Source organism: Tyto alba, unplaced genomic scaffold, assembly GCF_018691265.1.
Source record: "Tyto alba isolate M040663 unplaced genomic scaffold, T.alba_DEE_v4.0 Super-Scaffold_41, whole genome shotgun sequence".
Taxonomy (NCBI): domain Eukaryota; kingdom Metazoa; phylum Chordata; class Aves; order Strigiformes; family Tytonidae; genus Tyto; species Tyto alba.
In genome coordinates this window covers 2,373,624-2,394,175 of record NW_024881317.1, presented here as the reverse complement: position 1 = coordinate 2,394,175, position 20,552 = coordinate 2,373,624, and positions in this window count along the sequence as shown.

The following is a 20,552-nucleotide window of genomic DNA, read 5'->3' as shown; positions in this document are numbered from 1 at the left end:
TCAGCTCCGTCCCAGGTTTGCATCAGCGAAAAGATTCCTGTGGGTTGAAATCTGAGGGTTAACTTTGAGGTTTCCCTTGTGCAATCCACTGATTGTGCTTAATTTTTCTTCTTTTTATTACTCATACGCTTCCCCAGGAATAAATCTGGAGTTTTATTTCAGTTGACAGCAAGGCTTTAAAGGGAATAAAAAAGGATTTTATGGCGAGGCAATGAAATAAGACATCAAGTACTCTTTTCTGTCCCATTTCTCCCCTTTAATACCTTACTGTAATCATTCAAACTTAAGACCCTTTAAAGAAGCTTTAGGACTTCCAAGCTGTTGAACTCCAGGCTGGACCCTGGCAAAGCCCGGCTGAAGCCTTCCCCGTGCGATCCCTGCCCTAGGTTTGAACCTGGGGGCTGCAGGTTGGCACCTGGAGGCAGCCCTTGGCTGAAAGAACAAATATTTCCCTGCCGGGGGTTGCAGGAGCAGCTGGGCATCGTTAGGTTTTGCTAACGACCTAACGGGGCTCTCATGTGCGCACAGCTGCTGGTGTTTGCTCATCTGCCCCAGCCCCTATAAAACCAGGATGGCCAGAACCTTTGAGCTTCTTCTGAACGTGGTTCTTTTTTCCTGGAATGTTCCTGGTCGTCCAGCACCTGAGGTAAGTAGCATGTTCTTTATTCTCATTTGTATAAAAATGCCTGTGGGGTTTTGCTGTGTTAAGAGCAGAAATGAAAGCAGCCCTTTGGTGTGGGGGTGTTTTCACAGGGCTGTGCTTGGACTGAGCTGCTGTCAGTGTGGGTGCCCTGGTCTTGGGGTGCTGCAGGGTTTTGTGCGATTGCATCTGAGCTGGCGCTGGTTTTGCTTTGTTTTGGGAAGGTTGTTGAACCACCGATGTGGCCGCTTTTTTTGGAGGGAGGTGGTGTTTGGTTTTTTGTTTTTTTTTTTTTTTCTGTAGTGGTGCTGGGACCCATCTTGTTGCTACAGGTCAAACTCTGAGCTGAAGGAGCCAGGTGAGCCACTGCTGAGTAGCAGGGCAGGACCTCTGTAGCATCCCCCAGCCTTGTGTGGTCAGAGGGGACACGGGGGCAGCGAATCCCTGAGTAAATTCACTCTCCCACCTGCGCTGAAGGGCTTCAGCAATGCCCTGACCTCGGAGTTTGCTCTAACTCATCAGTTATTTGTACAAAAAGACTGGTTTTGTTGTAGGATGGGGGTGTCGCATGGGTTTTAGCTGATCTTGAATTGGTGAGCTTCACCCTTCTGAGGAGGTGACTCCTCAGGTGGAGCTTCCCCAGACCACAACCCTCAAATTTCCTTGTCAGGGAGGGGTAAAATCTTGATCCTGTAGAAGAGTTTAAGATGAACGGTCTGACTCATGCTGGCTGCTTTATGGCTCATCTGTGGAGGTGGGTATGGAGATGTTCTAAGGTGTTACTCAGGCAGTGAACTTGCTGGACACACTTATCCATGAGCACCAAAGCACTGAGAGAGGCATCGCCTGGTTCTTCACAGTGGTACAGGAGCAGCCAGGAGGCTGAGGGCTGCGCAGTTTGTTTCTGGCTTCCCTGTGCCAAATCCACCCAAAGTCTGTTCACATGCAAGTTCTGAATTAGTAATCCTTTTAGTATTGGACCCGAGTCCCTATGGGCTTTGGTTTGTGGAGTGTGTTTATTTGACAAGACCTTCTTAGTTTGAGTAATACTGCATTTTAAAACTGTCTGTGCAATAGGCTGATAAGAAGCAAAAAGTTGCTGCTGGTAGGTCCCAGAGGCTGCTGCTTCTCCGAGATGGTCATCATCCCTATCCTTGACATTCATTGCTACTGTGACTGAAAAATAACTTTTACTAGCCGGAACAGAAGAGAAAATTAACGCTAAAAAGAATGACATTCAGCTCCTCTTAAAAACAGAGGCTAAGATCCCTTTGTGGCACAGGTTCTGCCACAATTCTACGGAGTCTGTCATTCTTTAGACCATAATCCTCAGGATTTTATCTCCACAGTTAAAGTGTGAGGGACTTGTTCAAAGCATGTTTAAAAGCTGAGTATTGTCCCCCATGCATTGGCTAGCAAGGAAAAAGAAAAAAAATGTGCTGTTGGTACAGAGGAGGAGTTGTGAGGTTTGTCTTGGGGTGTGAGGCTGCTGGACTTCACAGTCTGTGGAAGTAATGGAACATCTCCAGCTCTTTGGGATGCGAATTAAAGTTTTTAACAAGAGCAGCAGAGTTGCTGAAGTGCTCGTACAGGTACCTCCGCTTCCCAAAACTTCAGTGGGTCTCCCAGGCTCGGGCTTTCTGCCCATTCTGGTGTTGTAACTGTGTCTGTCTTGAAGCCAGTGGGTGGGATTGAAGGGGAGGAAGAGCTTTAACAGCTGCCCAGGGCACAGCATGGTCCTGAGGCAGAGGATGAAGCAGCCACATGGTCGGAGCTGCTGCTCTCCCGGTGCCTCCAAAGGGTGTGAAATGAGCCTCAGGAGCCATAGTGTTTGGGGCTTTTTTTTTTTTTCTGACAAACACCAGGATGAAAAAATGAAATGTTTCATCCAGGTAAACGGCCCTGCAAAGGGAGCCAGCTGCAGGGATGGGGCTGTGCAGAACTGCTGCTGGGGCTGTGTGTTGGTTTTGAGCTGTTGTATTTGGTGAGCGGGGCTGGAGGCGAGTCTGCTGCTGGCTGGTTTTTAAGCTCAGTTTTCTGAGAAACTGGGGGTGTGGTGGTTGCAGAGCTGTGTTGGGGAGTGAGAGAGATCCTGGTGCCTTCACCCCATCGTGTCCCTCCTGACCCTTGTTGGAGCTGTTTGGGAGGAGCTGCTTCATGGGTCAACACGGATCTGGTCTGACAGATGGCCAACATGGCCCACAACTTTCCTAGAAAGCAAAAATAAAGCTTCAGCTCCATTTCCCCTCACTTGAGGTGGACTGGGTTGCTGAATCTGGCAAGCTCCCAGGAAGGTGGGGGGGAGGAAATGACATGGCATTGCAAACGGGGTCCACAGCATCACTTGGTGCTGGGTGGCATCCCGGGGCTGATATCTACAACCACTGTCCCAGCACTGGCACCCCAAAACTGGAGCCAAGAGTCTGAAATGCAGTGGTTAACTGCAGAGCATCCAGAGTTATTTCCTGTAAATAACTTCTTTTTCTTTCCTCAAAGGTCTTATTTTCCATTTGGTGCATGATGAAGCATTGCTTGCTGCTTTGTGGATAATCCTTTCTATATTCCTGATTTATGTATGCCCTGGTGCGATGCACAAAGTAGCATCTGTACTATATACACTGTGGGAACAACCCAAAATTGCTCTGAAACTCGACTGGCTTACAATTATATTGGATTCTATTAAATTAAAATACATAGCACATATATTACACAATAAACCACAGCTATTTCATGGATCAAATTAAGTTTTATTTGGGCAAATTACAACCTTTCTTACAGTTGGGCCTTTGTGAAACCATTCCTTTTTAATAAAAGCAGGCATTTTTGGCAAATGCTCTTAAAGTGTGCATTCCCAATAATTGCATATACTGTTGCTATTCTTTCTGGGATATATGTGGCTAATTATCTTCTCCTATTTAGGATAGGTTCAAATGAGCAGTATCTTCCCTTTCCTCCTCCCTCACACCTCCCTTCTGCTGGAATTTCTTATTGCTTTCCATTTTTATTAGCTTGGCTATGGAAGTCAGCAGAAAAAAAAAAAAATCTTCTCCTCGTTAAAAGCAGGAGAGCCTTTCCCGGAATTTCTTGGGGAAATGTGACTCTCGCAGCTGCCCTCCGGCCCTGGCTTGGGGGGATGTGGGGTTTGGGGGACAAAGCTGAAAACGAACCTCTGAGAAGTGAGATGAAACCTGGTGTGTGCATAAGTGGAGCTCTGGGAGCGGGGGGTGTGAAATGCATCCTGCTTGTGGAGGCTCCTTCTTAAATAAGTGTTTTGCTTCTGCTACAACCTTTTCATGCACCATGGGCATCAAGGGGTGTGTGAGACGGCATCTCAGACCCTGCAAAATATCTTTTGTGATTGCTCATCCTCGCACAAGTTCTGCTAAAATGAAATAAATGGTTCAAAAACTGTGGGGATGGACAGACAGGGTGGCTCGCTCCCGCGTTTCCTTAAGAAACTTGCTTAAAAAATAAACCCCATCAGCTACTCTCTAGTTTTGAGAAGTGCTGCTCTGCTGTTTTTCCTGCCTGTTGCTTTCCGCTTGCTGTCGGTCAAGGCTTAGAGCTACCAATTTTTTTTTTCTGAGAATAATTTTTTCCCACAGTATTTTCAGCCTGGACCAGGAAACAGAGGAAATGTCTTAAGTGCAATTTTCCTTGGGTAACATCGGTGTGATTTCTAGACCACCAAGATGGAGGTAAACAGCAGAGCAGCATCCAAGCTTCCCAATTCCTGAACGCACAACATGAGAGCTCTGCAAATTTAGATTTGTATTTCTTGACACAGCAGCAGCATCTCTGGGTGTGGGAAGGGTCCTCAGATCCTCGGCTGGGTGGGATGGGGATGGTGGAGCTGTCACCGCAGAAGTCCTAAGCGTGTTACATAAAACTTCAAAGCTTTTCTGTCAGTTTTCCAAATCCTTCTGGGCACTATTGTCAGAAGATCAAGAACTATTATTTAGCCTCCCAAATCACATCTGGATGCTGTTTATGGGATTGTGTTCGGCATGATCGCATCTGCGGGGGGGGGGGGGGTTAGTGCTGGCAGTGGGAACTGGTGTCAGGGCTGCCAGAGTGTCTGCTGCCAGGGCCCGTGGGCTGGTGGCATCTCCCCGTCGTGCTCTCAGCCTGTGGTCCCGATAAAAGATCCCTGGAGCTAATGGTTTCCCTGTTGCTTTACAACTGCTGCCAAGTGTTTGCTCGGATGTCCCTCCTCTGCGTGTCGGTGCCCCACAGCTCCCCGGGGGTGGGGGCAACCTCAGCACCCTCTGGCTGCTAATTTGAGTTGGGTGACAAGCCTAGGGCCCTGTGGCATATGTGATGGGACTGTCTGGGTCCCCCACAGTTCCTGTAGAGAGTGGACATCAGCTTGTGACAGAGGGAAAGAGGAAATGAGATTATCCTATCCATATAAAAGATTCCCAGAAATGTCTTCATTTTTTTTTTTTTTTTTCAAATAATAAATGAAAAGCATCTCTGATCTGTTGCCTGCTTCCTGATATGGCCAGGATGGGGTTGCCTGTCGCTGCTGCTGTGTGATATGTGGTAGTGGTGCAACAGACACTGGCACTTGCTCAGTCCCCAGTGCCTCTGCACCAGGGACCCATGGTGGGAGAGAAACCAAAAGAAACAGCCACGGTGTTTTTGGTGTCCTGCTTGTGTGACCACGGTGTCGGAGGACAGTGGAGGCTGTGGTGGCAGGAGGTCACAGCCTGGCTCTGTCCCTAGAGCATGCCCTCCAGCCTGGCATCACAGGGAAGAGTCCTGAGAACATCTCTTGCACCCTGGCTGTGGGTTCTGGAGGGAGAAGGTTCTGTGCCTTGTCCTGGGTTGTGTCTTTCATCCAACCCTCACGCCTTCTATCGTCTGCCAACTCGGGTTGTATGTTTTAAGACGGATGATGCTCTCCCTCAGCTCTGGTCAGAGCTGGGTCATGGTGCCATGCAGCGAGATGGCATTTGGGACGGGAGGCTTTGCAGGCAGGCGGTGTGGACTGCTCCGAGGAGCCAGCTGAAAACCCTGACAGCAGTTAAACGCCACCAGCTGAAGGGCTTTGTGTGGAGCATGCGCTGTGCCTCCTCCCGTGGCAGCAGGGATATCTGACACGCCACTGCGTTCACTTTTGGGATGCAGAATTGAAACCACAACCAGTTTCTGGGGAAGATACATTATGAGTACGAAGTGCCTTTTCCCCAAGGACGCTGAGGGGGAAGGGTGAGAAGAAAACCCTCACTAGTCTCTGGAAATTGCTTTCCTTCCTCTTCTCCTTCCAAAATAGCATAATTAGCAGAAATAAACTTTGTAATGCTGTTAATTTTGAAGGTCTTGTATGCCAAGCTTGAACATGCAGAGCTCAACTGAGCAGGCGCTGAGCGCTGGGAATGGTTAATTATTACCCAAATGGTGTCTGAGTTAGTCTGAAAGGATTGAAGAATTATGAAACTGTAACGAGGGAGGCCCATTCTTGGCAAACGCTTATGTGATTCAAATGCTGGGGAATTCAGCATGTTTTTCTTTCTTCTGAGGACTTTGTAAGACAGCCGATGGTCCAGATTGCATGGTGGGGATTGAGTGGGACCATCAGTCTAGGGAAGCTGATGCTGTAACAGCTCCTGCAGTTCTTCTGTGTCACAGCAGTGGTTTTAAAATAGCTTTAGTGAGTCAATAATTAACCCATTGTTACTTCTTAAAACTCCCAAGCGTGTGAATTTCTGGAAACGATGGTTTGGTACCGGATCTGTAGGAGAAGCTCTCTAAGTGATGTTTTTGGCACTGCTGCAGCTGGGACTTTGCAGTGGCCCTTCTCTCTGCTCACCTCTGCAGAGGCCTTTGCATACTCTTTAGGCTCACATATGGACAGTTTTCACAGGGATGGGGTCTGCTTTCCTATGGAAAGTTGTTCTTTGGCCTTGGAAGACCAAGAAAGAAGTTAAAACATTAGAGGTTTTGGCAGAAAGGTCTTACATTTTCTGTTGAATATCTGAATCCTACAGAATCCTTATTTCTCATTTCAGACCATGTGTGGTCTGCATTGAGTCTCTTAGATCTTGACCTGTCTATGCCTGTCTGGAAAAACAGAAGTCTTGGTGCCTCAAGAGCTTCTACTTACTCCACCCCTCCAGTCACCAGAGTCCACGCATGCGTGGCTGGGTTTCAGCCTCTTTCAAGCAGGATTTCAGTCCCAAATCTCCCAGCAAAGGTGGTGGAAGGGAACAGTTGTATCAATGGAAAGTAGTCCATAACGCTTGTCTCTAAATGTGATTTGTTTTGAACAGTTTAATTTGAATAGCCCCAGGTTTGGACTGCTGTGGTCTTTTTGCCTTGAGCTCCATTTGCTTTCTTCCAGTTCAAATCTCTGAAGTATCATAAGTAGATAAAGCTGGAAACTGAGGCGTATGAAAGTTTAGAAATCCTTTGGTGACCCATGTCCTGATGCTCTTCTTTAAGCTGCCTTCTCAAACCCGGAGCTCCCCCGGTCTTGACCGTTCTGAAGCGGAGGAGGCTCCCTCCAAAGTGACGCTCTTTGGCAGTTGAACCCTTGGCATGGGAAACGTTTTAAAAGTTTTTTTTTTCCTCCTACAGATGTTTTTCCTCAGTTCTAGTGAAACAATTTAAGCATGTGGGAATGCCTTCAGTGCTCTAACCTTGGGGGTGTGATGCCTTTCTTTCTAAAACGTCTCGCGCTTCTTTTCCTGTGCCTGTTGGGTTTTTAGCTGCTTCACTTGCGGCTTTTCAAGGAACAGTTCCATGTAGATGGTCAATAAAGGCTGTACTGCTTTGCTTAAAATGTCTCCCACTAGGAAAGTACCTGCTGAGTTGTCTTTCTGCTGCATGCAGTGAACTGCACAAGTTTCCTCTCTGGTCATTGCTTCTGGTATTTCTTAAGGGCTAGTCCTCCCCCTCTTCCTCCAGTTGGTTGTGTGTTTTCAGAGTCACCTGCTATAGGACCTATGCTCTGCTCCAGAAAGTGGCTGGAAGGAGCCTTTGACATCGCTGATCTAACGTACTTCTGAAAACCCTGCTGCTTCCTTGTGGGTCTCTAGTCCCAGTGACTGCCTGATTGGGTGCCTGGTTGGAGCCTCTTGGACAAACCAAGGAACAGGTTCCCTGGAAAAATACAGCTTTGGCATCTGGACTCTGCCTCCGTGGGTTATCGTGCTTGGCAAGGGGGAATAGAAAGGGGTTCAGCTGCCTGAGGCATCGCCTTAGCTCATTGGCAAGGCTTTCCTTTTCTTTAGTTTGGAGACAAACACTATGAACTGATGTAAAATGAAGACACGGGTTAGAACAGGAGACAAATCCACCTGAATCTTCTGGGATTAGTGGTGCTGGGAGCAGGGTGCCTGTCTGGGGTGCAGCTTGCTGTGTGACCTGTCTCTAGGCCCTGGTGTGTACATGGTGATGAGCTAATGAGTTGGATCAGCAAGCTGTTAGCACCACCTAACTCGGATCTGGAAGGCTTCATGTGTGAACTGGAGGATGAACTCTCAAAGAAGCATCCAAATTACTTCTCCAGAGAAAGGGCGTTTGGAATGCTCTTATGAACCAAGAACTCCTTTGTCCTGCAGACTTGTTCTCGTCTGTCTTCCCTGCTTTAAAAATGATGAAGAAACTAAACCAGAACCTGATTAGTTTGAAGAACACTCAGCTCTGCAGTTTTTACCTGCAGCTTCGTCTAGAAGGCTGCAGTCTTGCAAGTTGTTCCGGTTCCATCAGATCAGAATTTTCTGATCAAAAAGTATTCTCTCATTTAAAAAAAAACAACCAACCAACCAAACAAAAATCATGGGCCTCTGTTTTATCTCAGCTGATTGTTTTAGTGTTCTCTGCTTTTGCTGTTTCCTCCCCTTTTGTCTCTGGGGAAAGATTTGTGGGATCTGTGCATAGTTAGTTGCCACTTCTAGTTTCTTGTGTCTTGCATGTGAAGTCATTGCAAATCCCAAGAAGCAGGATAACAGATAGCAAAATGGAGGTTCCCCTTCTAGGGTACTCTGTTTAGTAAAATGAGTATTTATTTCTGTTATGGGCAGCCAGTGCCTATTAACTTTGCTTTGGAAATAACTTTTTACAACTTTATGCTGTGGCATGCTCCTTATGCCCAGGTCCTGCACTCAGTGCAAGCCACTGTTGGAGCTGTGCTCAGCTCCTCTGGGGACTGAAAGAGTCCTCCTCAACACCTGTGTTTTGGGAATTAAGGTTTCACATCCTTACATAGGTTCCCTCTCCCTGCATTCACCCACAGTGCTTTTACGGGCACGAGGTGCAAAGATTCCACTGGTTTCCTGCACATAAACCTCCAGCAGATTCCGTGGGAGTGCAGCCCTCCATCCATGGCAAAATGATAGGGGACCTATTTCTTCCTTACTGATTCCTGGTTTTATCAATCCCTGAAATCGGAAACGTCACCCACCTGGGTCAAACCTATGCTTGTCTCAACAGGCACTCCTTAAATAAGCAGGATTTGTGCTGCTGGTGGTGTAACCTATTAAACTGCAGTGCATGTGTAGTAATTTGGGCAGGAAGCCTCTCAGCATCTGAGGTGACTTCAAGCGTGTGGTGCCCTGATGGATATTGACCCCAGTATTTCTTTTCCTTTTAGAAAAGACTTGGTAGCCATGCTCTTGAATTCTTGCGTTAGTAAACATTTCACACAAATACATGTATGAGCTGGTATCAAGCAAGATGAAAGGGGCTGTGCAATGCAATGATTTTGGAGTTGGCCAAGATGGTGGTACCTTTTTACTCTGAAACTAGGCAAGCTGAAATGAAACTCCTAGTAGTTTTTTGTTACCTGCTTAACATTCATAAACTTGGATTTATTAAATGTAAAAGAAAGCTCTGAGGTAATTTTTTTTTAATGTCATGTTGCGAAATGTTTCCTTCAAGACAGGCGGTGGTGTGCAGAGCGGGGGTGGGAGGTCAGAGCTGCTCCTTGAGTAAGACTTGGGCAATCCTCCCCCTCTCACCAACCTACACTCCCCCACGAGAAACCCCCCTCCCCACAATGACTTTGAGCTGATTCGGTACAATGCACCAAAGAAAGAGAAACAAAGTAAAGTCTCATAAAGCCTCCGGACATCACTTTTTGGAGCGGCGGTCCTTGAGTCAACACAAAACATCTGCAAAACAATCCTGCAATCCTCCATGTGGGCAGGCAAATGGTATAGGGAAATGTAGCAGATGAACTTTCAAAGCCCAGCCTGCTTTTTACATGGTTGTGAATGAAAACTACTGGAGCAATGTTGAACAAGATGTTCCCTTGTTTTAAAAACACCTCTGGGATTATTGTTTTGAGATAAGCTGGGAAATGCTCTGTTCCCTTCTCTTCTAGACCTGCTGTTGTAACATACCCCTCGAGTGGATCGAGAGGGGAGGACGGGACTTAGAGGCTGATATTTATTTAAATCTCTGTAAGGCATTGTGTGTACACAAGTTCAGTGCACATCAGGCCCCATGACCAGATGTGGGTTTGGGTGGAAGTTTGGGTAGACTTGGGTTGTTACTGATCCAGTGTCACTTTGCTGTTCAGCCTCACGTTGCTCCGTCCTGACTCTGGCCCAGGCTGGGCTGATGTCCCCAGGGGTGGTGGGGGTGACGTGACCAAACTGGGAACCGGCAGGGCACCCGAGGAGAGCCCCGAGCTCACCATGGGGTTACACCAGTGTTGAGGGACTGGGTGAACCCAAGGGGCTGTGATCCCACTGTCCCTTCGTGGCATATGCTCTCCCACTGTGGAGAATGTTTCTGAGCACTGGAAAGGCTGGTGGTGCTGATTTCCCCCCTCCCTGCCCAGCCCCAACATCCATCCTGGTTGAGCAACACAGGTCCAAGGTCAGCATCCCCCTTTCAGGGCTCTGGCTGGGTGTTCCCTCCTCCCCCCAAGAGGTCACTTGTACCGAAGCAAGCAGAAAAACAGTGCAACAAAGCAGAATTGCTGCTTGACTTGCTTTTCTCATTAAAAAGAGAGGGAGGGAGAAACATCAAAATCAAACCCCTACCCCCACAAATCCTACCCTTGTCTCAGAGTATTAAAAACATCCTGGAGCTGAGGCCATGCTTGTGCTCCTGAACATTGAAGGAGGATTTCTGCCAAGACACTGACCCCTTGTGGATTTTGCAAATGTCTTTACATCTCTCTCTTCGAAAGGCAAAAAAAAAAAAAAAAAAAAAAATCCCCTTTCAGACCTTTGCTTGGTCCCTTGCAATCCAGAGCTATCAGAAGATTTATTATTAAACGGAGGCTCCAGGGTGATTTATGAAATTACAGCTGAGCCGTATTGTGTGCTGGTTACAAATTGCAAAGATATTCCATGGGACATAAGCTCCAACGAGCACGGGATATATTACACTACGGGGAAAAGGGGAGCTTAAAACCAGCTGGCCGACTGTAACAACTACAGCCACTTCTCTTTGATGAGAAGATGATATACATCTGGGTTTAATACAAAACATGATGGACTGACACCGGGTTTCGGAATATCTTATACAAACTGGATAATTTTTGCTTATTTTTTTCCAGAGCTGTTACACCGCTTTGAATAAAGTTATATTCCTTTTTCCTGTTGTTTCTTCACATGTTAGCAACTCCTTGTTCAACTTTATAAAGCGCTGGGGATCGTTTCTCGCCGCTTTCCAGAAGAAAGGTTTCTTTGCACTCTGAGTGCGCTCAGCGAGTGCTCACACTTGAAAAAGGCGATGCTGCAGCACCATATGTGGAATCACTGAGCTAAATTGGCTACCTATAAATACACCCCAGATGTTAATAGGAAAAAGGAAACTGGAACACATTATCAGAAAGGATGTGTCTTCTTTGGAGTAAATCCCTCCCATGGAGAACCCTCCTCTAGCTGTTAATGACTGCACTTCTCCAGGAGAAGTCATCTGTGAGCCCTGTTGTGGTGGGTGCACTCTGGGGGCTGTGATATATTTTGAGGACACCTCCTACAACCTTCCGGTTAGTAGGAAGTCCCAGTGAGCCAGATGCTATGGGTAGTAAAGCTGTGTCATTGCTCTGAAGGTGAACCTAAGTTGCTTGACAACACCTGGTCTAAAATCTTCTGCCATCCCCAAAGGCTCGTACTGGTCAGGTCTTGGTAGCCCATGAGTGGGAGGAATTGGTGAATTGACAAGATTCCTTGCGAGCACTTTGATCCAAGAGAACAGCGAGGTTTCTGCATGAGCAATCTTGTATTTTGGCTTGTTAGGAAGTCATAGCATTTTTATTTAACTCTCTTGATTGGGTAACAGATCACTTAGTATTGATTTTGTTCCCTGGCCTGGTTGAGCGTAGCTCTTAAATCTGATTTCTGTTGTGAAGTACTTTCTTGGTTTAAATTGGCTGTTATGAAGAACTAATCCTGACACACCCATTTCCAGTAAATAGTCCTCAAAGTCTGACTGCAGCTAAACTTGCTTCAGACTTCACAGACTGTTTGTGGTTCCCTGCCGCAGCACTCCTGGGAAGCACCTATAAATATCCACTCTGATTAGAAGTCCTGCTTTCTAGTAGTTGATGGCAGAAGCATTTGCATTCCCCGAGACCAGCTGCTAGGCCTGCAGTTCTAGGAGGTGGAGTGGGCTGTATCTTCCCTGCTGCACCTCAGTGTCTTGCATCTCTAGGAGCTGTGCCTTGGGCGGGTGCGACCTCCCAAGCTTGAGCTCCTCGCCCTTGAGATGAAACGGACAAAATTTTGGAGAAGTTCCCCACTGGGAGCTGAAAGCAATAGTTGTACTTTATCTCCTTTGTGGGTCAACCTTTGGATGGCAAAGGTGTTGTACCTCCATGGCTGGAACGATCCTGCGCGCTCCCAGCGCTGGCTTCAGGCCAGGGCGCTCCAGCTCCCAGAGGATCCAGTTTCAGTCACCTTTTCAGGACTCTTTGGGCCAAAGCGTGCTTTGATGTCTGGCAGTTTGGCCCCTGGCACACCCCGTGGTCTGGCCTGGGAGAAGTGCTAGGGAGGACAAAGCGTAAACTATAAATTTCTGCAACACCAAGCAATCCTGGCTAGGCTTTCCCGTTCTAGTGGGGTTATGAAATACCGACATGGTTTTCTCTGAGATACTAATTAGGGATGGACAAACCAGAGGGAAGAAAATAAGAAATCCCTTTGCACTCTTTCTGGGGTTAAAGAAAGTTCAGCTAACTTTCTTCCTCCCCCATGTTATTCTTCCCTTTCATGCAAGCTCTTCTCATCCAGGTTCCAGCAGGGTTGGGATGTGGAGCTGCTGAAGTGCTAGGGGAGGCTGTAGCTGTCGCTGCAGGATTTCCAAACCAGGCTGAAACAAGCCAGTAACCTAAACCTGAGAATGCCTGTGTGACTTTGAGCAATCCTGACATTGCAGTGCTCCTGTTCTCCGAAGAGAATAAATGGATGGCCGGTATTCATCAAAGATCTGGATGTTGCTCAGGGTAGCTTATCATCTTTATTTCTCCTTTTACAGGTAGGGATGGTGCTTGGAAGGGTGGGGCTGTTCTTGATTGATGCTGCAGGATTGCTGTGCTCGCCCAGGGTGCAGTGTCTGGCCTCTGTGGCCATGGGCTGGAGGCAGCTGTACCTGGGACACCCATCCCAGCTTTGCCGATTCCTTCTGCAGCCGGTCTTCTTGCCAAAGAGGTGGACTTGGTAGTGTTAGGTTAATGGTTGGATTCAGTGATCTTAAGGGTCTCTCCCAATCTAAATGGTTCTATAAATCCCTCACATAGCGTAATGAATGCTTACAAATCCTTTCTGTGCTGCTGACATTCCCCCTTTGCAGCTCACTGACTGTAGAAAGCAAGCCTTCTAAATAAATAATAATAAAAAGCAGCGCGAGTAAATTAACACGCATCAGTGCACGTGTCTTTGGCTGCACTCTGCTCATCTCATTTTCAACAGGAGCCTCTTTCCACAGACCTCCCTGCCACAACGTGCTCTCGCAGGGCTGGCTTAGACCCTGCATAGATTAAAACCATGCGATCACAATGGATTTGTCTCTGGCTAATGGAGCTCTGCATCTAGTGCAAAATTCCTCTAATGCATTAGGAAATAGCTATCATTTTTCTTTGGCACTGCATTTGATAAGCAATTGCCTTTGGCCAAAAGCAATGCCAAGATTTTACTGCTTGTTACAGAGCTAAATATGTGACATTGCAACACATGTAATTGGGATAATTTAACACCCCATTAACAGAGCGCAGGAATGGCCTCTTCTCTTACCGTTGTTAGGGTCCACATTTTATAAATCTTGCAGTCTTCTGGGAGAATTCTTTTTTTTTAGTCGAAAAATGGACATGTTCTTCATTAAAGTCACTCATTTTGAAACATCGAGCTGAAGCTTTTTTGCAGCGTGGATGAGGGAGCTGCTGATTTGCAACAGGAAACCTGGAGTCAGCCATGTCCCACTGCGGTAAACTGGGAACTAGTGGGTTACGGTCCATGATCCTACTTCTGGTTTCAGGCAGATCCATTTCTTTTTGAGAGATTGTACAATGAAGGTGATACTTTGAATTTTATGACCTCTGTCTGGTTCACTGTGACATACTTGTCCTTGTCCCGAGGCAGGAGATATCTGGAGGTGGCTCTTGCTTGGGGAAGGGGAGGTCAGGGATGGGACTTCACCACCCTCTGTCCTGTGACCTTCAGTGGACATGTGTGTGCAGGGAGGTGGGGAAGTCTAAAAACAGGTCTTATGAACTATCTTTGGAAAGGCTCTTTCAGGGCAATTCCAGATCTTATTAGAAGCAGGAAAGACTGGATGTCACAAGGGATCCCAGTCTGAAGAAGCTGTATTTCTGGTTGAGCCTTGCTTTTGAGCTCTGGGTAATGGGATTGGATGCATTTATGTTTATTTGCATCAGAATACCTGGTTTCTTGATCCCAAGTAGCATCTCTGAGCCTTTTGATGTTTATGAGTATATGCGTGCTTGGAGATGGACTTCTGTATGTGGTATTGCACTGAGGAGTTGGCAGCAGCAGCCAAATCCAGGAGCTAGTAATTAAACCTGTTAATCTTCTTGTCATGATTGTAGTGGGTTTGGGTGAAATCTTGATGAATTTTAGAATCTCTGCTTTGGCATAACATAGGCTGGTTGGTAGGTTCCTTTACGGGCTGAGTCAGAAGAGGTTAATCCGGGTCCAGGCTGATCCTTCTCCATGCCTGGTGGAGTTCTGGGACGCTGGGGAGCACCAGCATGGCCAGCAGTCTTGTTTTATTTCAGTCTCCCTTCCCTCTCCATCTCTTGGATAAGGAGCAGCTCTGGCTTTAGGGCAGTGACTGCAGTACTAATCAGCCTGTCCCCTCTCATGCATTTTCCAGAAAGTCACCTATTTATTTGCTGAAACCCTGATTTAATTAAATTAGCATCCAGCTACCAAGCGGGCTCTGAAAGCAGTGCCTGGTGGTCCCCAAGAGCCAAGCCAAAGACACAGACAGCAAACCAGCAGCCCAGAGGTCCCGCTTTCCTGCCAGCAATATTTCACTAATTGAAGGGATGGTTTAATTTTAGCCTTTCTGGTGGTGCTGTTCCTTTCCTAATTAGATCCAGCCCGATAGAAAAGAAATTCACTTGAAACCTGCTGACGGGTTTTGCTCATTCAGCAAAGCAGCAATGGGGACTGGGTTTAGTCTCTAATTCGGGTCGGGCTGTTTCTGATTAGGATGGGGAAGGCTGCTGGGTCATCTGACAGCAAGCACTGCTCTGACCAGGCCATCTTTAACTAGAGCAGCAAGACCTGGCGAGCTCTTTTATGGCTCCGTGGTGTGAAATGACCTATTTGCCATGATCCCGCTCATGTTTTCAGCAACATGTAGATAAAAGGCAGCACAGATTACTTTAAAATTCACGGGTATTGCTATTTTAGCTTGCATCTCCCTCAGTAGGCTCCTTTTGCTATAAAACGCGAGTGAGCCTGTCTTTGCGACTGGGAAAAGCCTGCTGAAATGGCTTAGATTGACTTTGTTATGGCTCCAGTGAAAACTTCTAGACACTTATTCAGAAGTCACTGCACTTGCAAAACTGGTCCAAAGTGCTAATCCAAGCAAGCGTGGTTTCACTGTTTTGAGGCCATCAGGCTGCTCTTACTACGTGGCCTTGGTTTGCACCGTGCTCGGTGGGGTGGCATCCCGTGGGTCTAGACCTTCCCTTCTGAGGCTTGGAGACTGTGCTGTAAACATGAGCTCTGAGCTGAAACTAGGTTTCTCTGGTCTGTGTCACAGAACAAACAGTGCTAGTTTAAAAAAAAAAAAAAAAAAAAAAAAAAAAAATTGACACATATCAGTCTAGTTATATTTGCATTTGAAGAAAAAAAAAAAAATTTTTCTTCCCATCCCCCTTAAGCAAAAACTTATTTTTCCATAGTGTCAGATTCTGTGATTTAATCAATCGCCTTCATAAGTTGTAACAAGGTGTTTTCTTAAATTTAGCAACTCCTAAAACCTTGGGTTTGAACCTTGAGCCAATTCTCTGCCTGGCATAAGTGTTGCAGGTTACTTCCCCCCACCTCACCCAACTGCTTTTTTGAATAATCTTCCCCGGGTTGTGGGTTTGTTTTTTTTTTTTCCAAAACTCTATTTGATTCACTGTGGAAAATTTCGAACCAGTCAACATTTGGAAATCTTGGGTCTCGGGGCAAAAGGGAAAGAATCAATGCTTTTGGAAGCTGGAATTTTTATGCAACTTGAAAACCCTTGTTCAGAGCTGCCCTTGTGCTTCGGAGGGAGGTCCCGTCCTGTGGGCTGATGCCACATTTGTCTGTGAGGCTGGTTCCTTGCTGAGGGGGTTTATCTTTGCTTCTGGTGCATTGCAATCTGCAGCATGCTGGTGTCCTGGGTGTGGTACTGGTGCCCAAGTGGCATTGGTGCACCTTCCCCTAATTAATCTAAATCCCTCCTTGGAGTTGATGGGGGAAGGATATCGTTGGGGGTTTTGCTTTGCAGGGCTTCCTAGGATGCCCCCAGCACTCCCTTGCCCCTCACATGGTGGGTCCCAGCATGTGGGCAATGCAGCTGGGGGGGGGGCGTTGGCCCCCACTCTCAAAGCATCCCACCCTTGCGAGGAACTGGAGCCTCCCTCCAGCAAAGCCCCGGCGGGTTTTGTCGCAGTCTGGAGCGCCCGTCAGACGGGTCCCGTGCCCTTGGGTAGCTCATGACGATGTGCAGCATGGCAGGTCTGGCCATAAACAGGTTTAAAAGGAGCTGAGCTAATTCAGTCAAAGGTGTGGGAGCGATCCAAAGGCGCGGTATCGCCAGCTCCTCGCTTTCTCCTCGGGGCACCGTCCCGCTCATTAACGGGAGGCTGTTGAATCAAGAGCTCTGTGGCTTGTTTGAACTGCAGGGCTGCTCTGCTTACACATGTCTTCCCTGCTTTGAAGGCTCTGTCCCTTTTCAGTTTGCATCAGAAACGTAGGCTCTCCCCATCTGCAAAGCCTACCGAGGTCTCCTCTCCCTGCCGTGAAAAAGACCTTTCAAACAGCTCCTGAGGTCTCGAGGGCTTCTCTTCTCCTGAAAGCCTGTTGGTTTTGGAGGCCCACGTTCCCCCTGGCAGCCTTCCACACGTATATTTAGAAAGGAAGATCATACCTTCCATCTCAAAAATAACCAAACCTGATGACCTAATTTAGAGCATGAAAATTAAAAGCTTGCTCTTGAACTGCTGAGCAGCTCAGGCTCCTGCAGCCTCTCGCTTGCTTATTGGCCGTGGAGTTTCCCCACTTGACTGTAGGTTTCTCCTGGTCAGCTTTGGGCATCTCACGAGTTATTTGGGAGCAGGATTGTGAACCACGGACCCGTGTCAACTTTCTGCCAGCACTGGTTTCTACTGGTGTCTGGCTGTGTAACTTGGCATTCCCATCAGACCCAGACATTAGTCTCGTGGAAGACTCTTTGCCATTACTAGCAGACAGATGGTTGTAAAAAATAATAGTAATCAACTGTAAAGTTATTATTAATATAACTTTACACTTTCTATAGGCTTTTCTGGGGCACCATCAGAGAGCTATGTCTGTACACGACTAAATGGGCTGGAAACCTGTGTAACCTGCATCCCAGCAGAGAAAACCCATTTCTAGAGGCAGAAATGGTGTCCTTTACGTGGGCTGGAATTTGGTCCTTTGCTCACACAAATGTTTGGTGTCCTCAGCAGTTTCTGCTCACCTGGAGTAAGACCCAAGCCAGCTCCAAGTTGTGCAGGGGCAGAATGCCTGGTTCCCTCCTTACCTCTCACCAGGACTTGTTGGGCAAGCCTAGCTCAGCTGCTCAGTTCCTTTACACCTGGTTTTATTTGTAAATCTGGGATAAGCTGAAACCTTAGCACTGAAACTGGGTTTCCTCAATTTCTTTCTTGCTGCTTGGGGCTCAACTCTTGCATATATAAAGTATAACATTTAGTAACAGCATGGGGGTGTTCGAGCTGGGTTAGTTGTCGACGGAGACCTGCAGAACAAAGATGCTGTATGCTGCTGTGATAAACACTTTTGTTTCACTTGTTGAAGCTCAGCCTTACCTATAGCTGCTGATCACACCGCTTTTTTTTTTTTTACTTTATCAGCTGTGTTATCTGAAGTGTGCTCTGAGTGATTGCAATGTTGAAAGGCCCCAGAGTTAATTGGCATTAAGAATAGTGTAGTATTATTAGGTGTGCCTTAATGTAACAATCTCCATTTTTGTGTATTTACTCTCTACTACTGAGTAAACGTCGAGATAAAAGAAGGTGGAATTAGCACTTCTTTTGCTTGCACTGGAGCCAAGCTGCATTATTTTCTTTTCTGTGGGTTTAGGCCTAAAAGTAGCTCAGGTATGTGCAAGTTTAAACAAGACAAACCAGGGCCCCATTAAAAATTACTCTCTCCTGGATAATATTCAACACAGGATTAATAGTAAAGAGGCTGATGTCATCTCAAAGCTCCCGTGACCCTTTGCACTTCTTTAGCACGTTGCTGAAATAAAACGTTTGTTGCACAGAAGACTTTTCCTGCTGGAAAATGTGATGCTGCCGTCTTTCCAAAAGCAGAGAGAGAGGCATTCGGAGCAATGTGCAAAAAAACTAACTGAGTATTAAGAGCTTAACCTGAGAAACCACGTTCTCCTAAGAATAACCTGGCTGCTGCGTGGTGTGCCATGCGTGAGCTTGGCCACATCCTGCTCACGCTTTCCAGGGTGTCCAGCTCTCGTGGCCCCGCAGACTGATAGCACATAATGTGACTTTTATCCGTGCAGACGGGGAGGCTCCTGTCTGCTGCCCTCCCCGGCTTAGCGAGCAGTTCAGCAAACCAAGCAAGGATGTGCCTTCTTCCCTGCTGTAATGCTTCGGTGCTGGCTGCTGTCGAGGAGTGTTGCCAGCGCTGTTGGGATCGGTGTTGTACAGGTCTTCCAGTAGTGCCACCACAGACACTGCGGTGGAATTGCTCTCAATTCACGCCAGGCTTGTCTTGGCTGGGAATAAAAGGACTTTGCAAGGGTTTGGTGGTTTTAGATTATATCGGTGATGTTACGTGGTCCCAGCGCTGTTCATGCGGAATATCACTTGCGATTTAACATCAGTTTTATCTTCCTGGCTAGGCTGGGCTCTTAAACCCCAGCTTGTCCTTCAGGGGCTTGACTGAGTCATGTTCTGCACTGCACCAGCCTGGCTACTGCCGAGAAGGGCTGGATTAAAGCAAAGCATCATTCTAGGCTGTGAGGTTATGAGCAGGTCTCTCGATAAGGAATTGGGCGTGCTAGAAAATAATTATATAGTAAGTCTCATCTCTGAATCTTTACAAACATTAATTAGCGGGTTTCATAAGATCAGTTAACTTGTTTTCCCTGTGCCCGTAGGGACAGGTAAATATTACAGCTCTGCCCTGGTGCGCAGCCGGCAACATCGGGAGAGCAAGTGCCAGGTATAAATATACAGCCCCTGTCTTTGGGATGTGGTTATCAGTCCAGAGTCCAGCCTCTGCTCATGGCTTTGTTTTTCACCCCAGAGTGCTCTCTTTTTTTTTTTTTTTTTTTTTTTTAGTTTTATCTTGGGAATCCACTGAGATGCTTTTGCTCCTTCAAGGATGCTGATGGTCACTCTTGGAGCGAAGGTTTGTAGTTACAGCCCGTGAATGCCCTTTGTAAGAATATCGATACAGTGATGAAAAGACTATTTCACCTTTTTTTATACAGAAATCACCATGAGAATCCAAGTGCCAGATCCCTCATCAAGCATCCCTGCTTCAATGCCTTTTCCCTAAGAGAGCTGAGGAGTCTCAGGCCTGACTCTGGGATTAGTCCCAAGTGGGGTCGTGCTGGCAGCAGGTATCACGGTTGCTGAAATAGCCTTTTCACTGCTGTATTGATAGGTAGAATTTAGTATTATTGGCTGCATGTGACATGCTTCAGTGCAGGGAACATTCCAATTATGCTAAATTGCTGTACCACCCCCTAAAAAAGAAACAAACAAACAAACAAACAAAAAAAAAAGAGTACCACAAAACATGAGGCGGCCAAATCCAGCCGTGAACTTCCCTGCACTGGGCAAGAGTAGGTGCCAGGGCTGAGAAACCTTCTGCAGTGGAAAGCATCCAGCTGGAGATGGAAATATGGGTGATAGGATACCACCAAAGCTCATATTTTGGCTCCAAACTGGTACGCTGAGAGTTTTCAACAGCTTCCCAACAATAGATACAGGTGTCATTGTTTTTAGTGGTGTTCAGAGGTGAGTTGCTGTGACTTTGCTGGTGATGCTGCCCCAAAGGGTGCAGCCGTCTCAGCTGGGTGGGTGGGGTAGTCCCCAAGCCCCTGTTCCATGTGTGGGGAGGTTTTGGGGAAGGTGAGGAGAAGCTGTTGCTGGCAAGTTTTGCCCCAGGAGCGATAGCCCTGGTGCCCTTTGGGCCAGGTCTTGGGAGAGTGATTTGCTGTGCATGGCTCTTGAGGGTGGTCCATCGGTCCCTATGTGCCTTTAACAGCC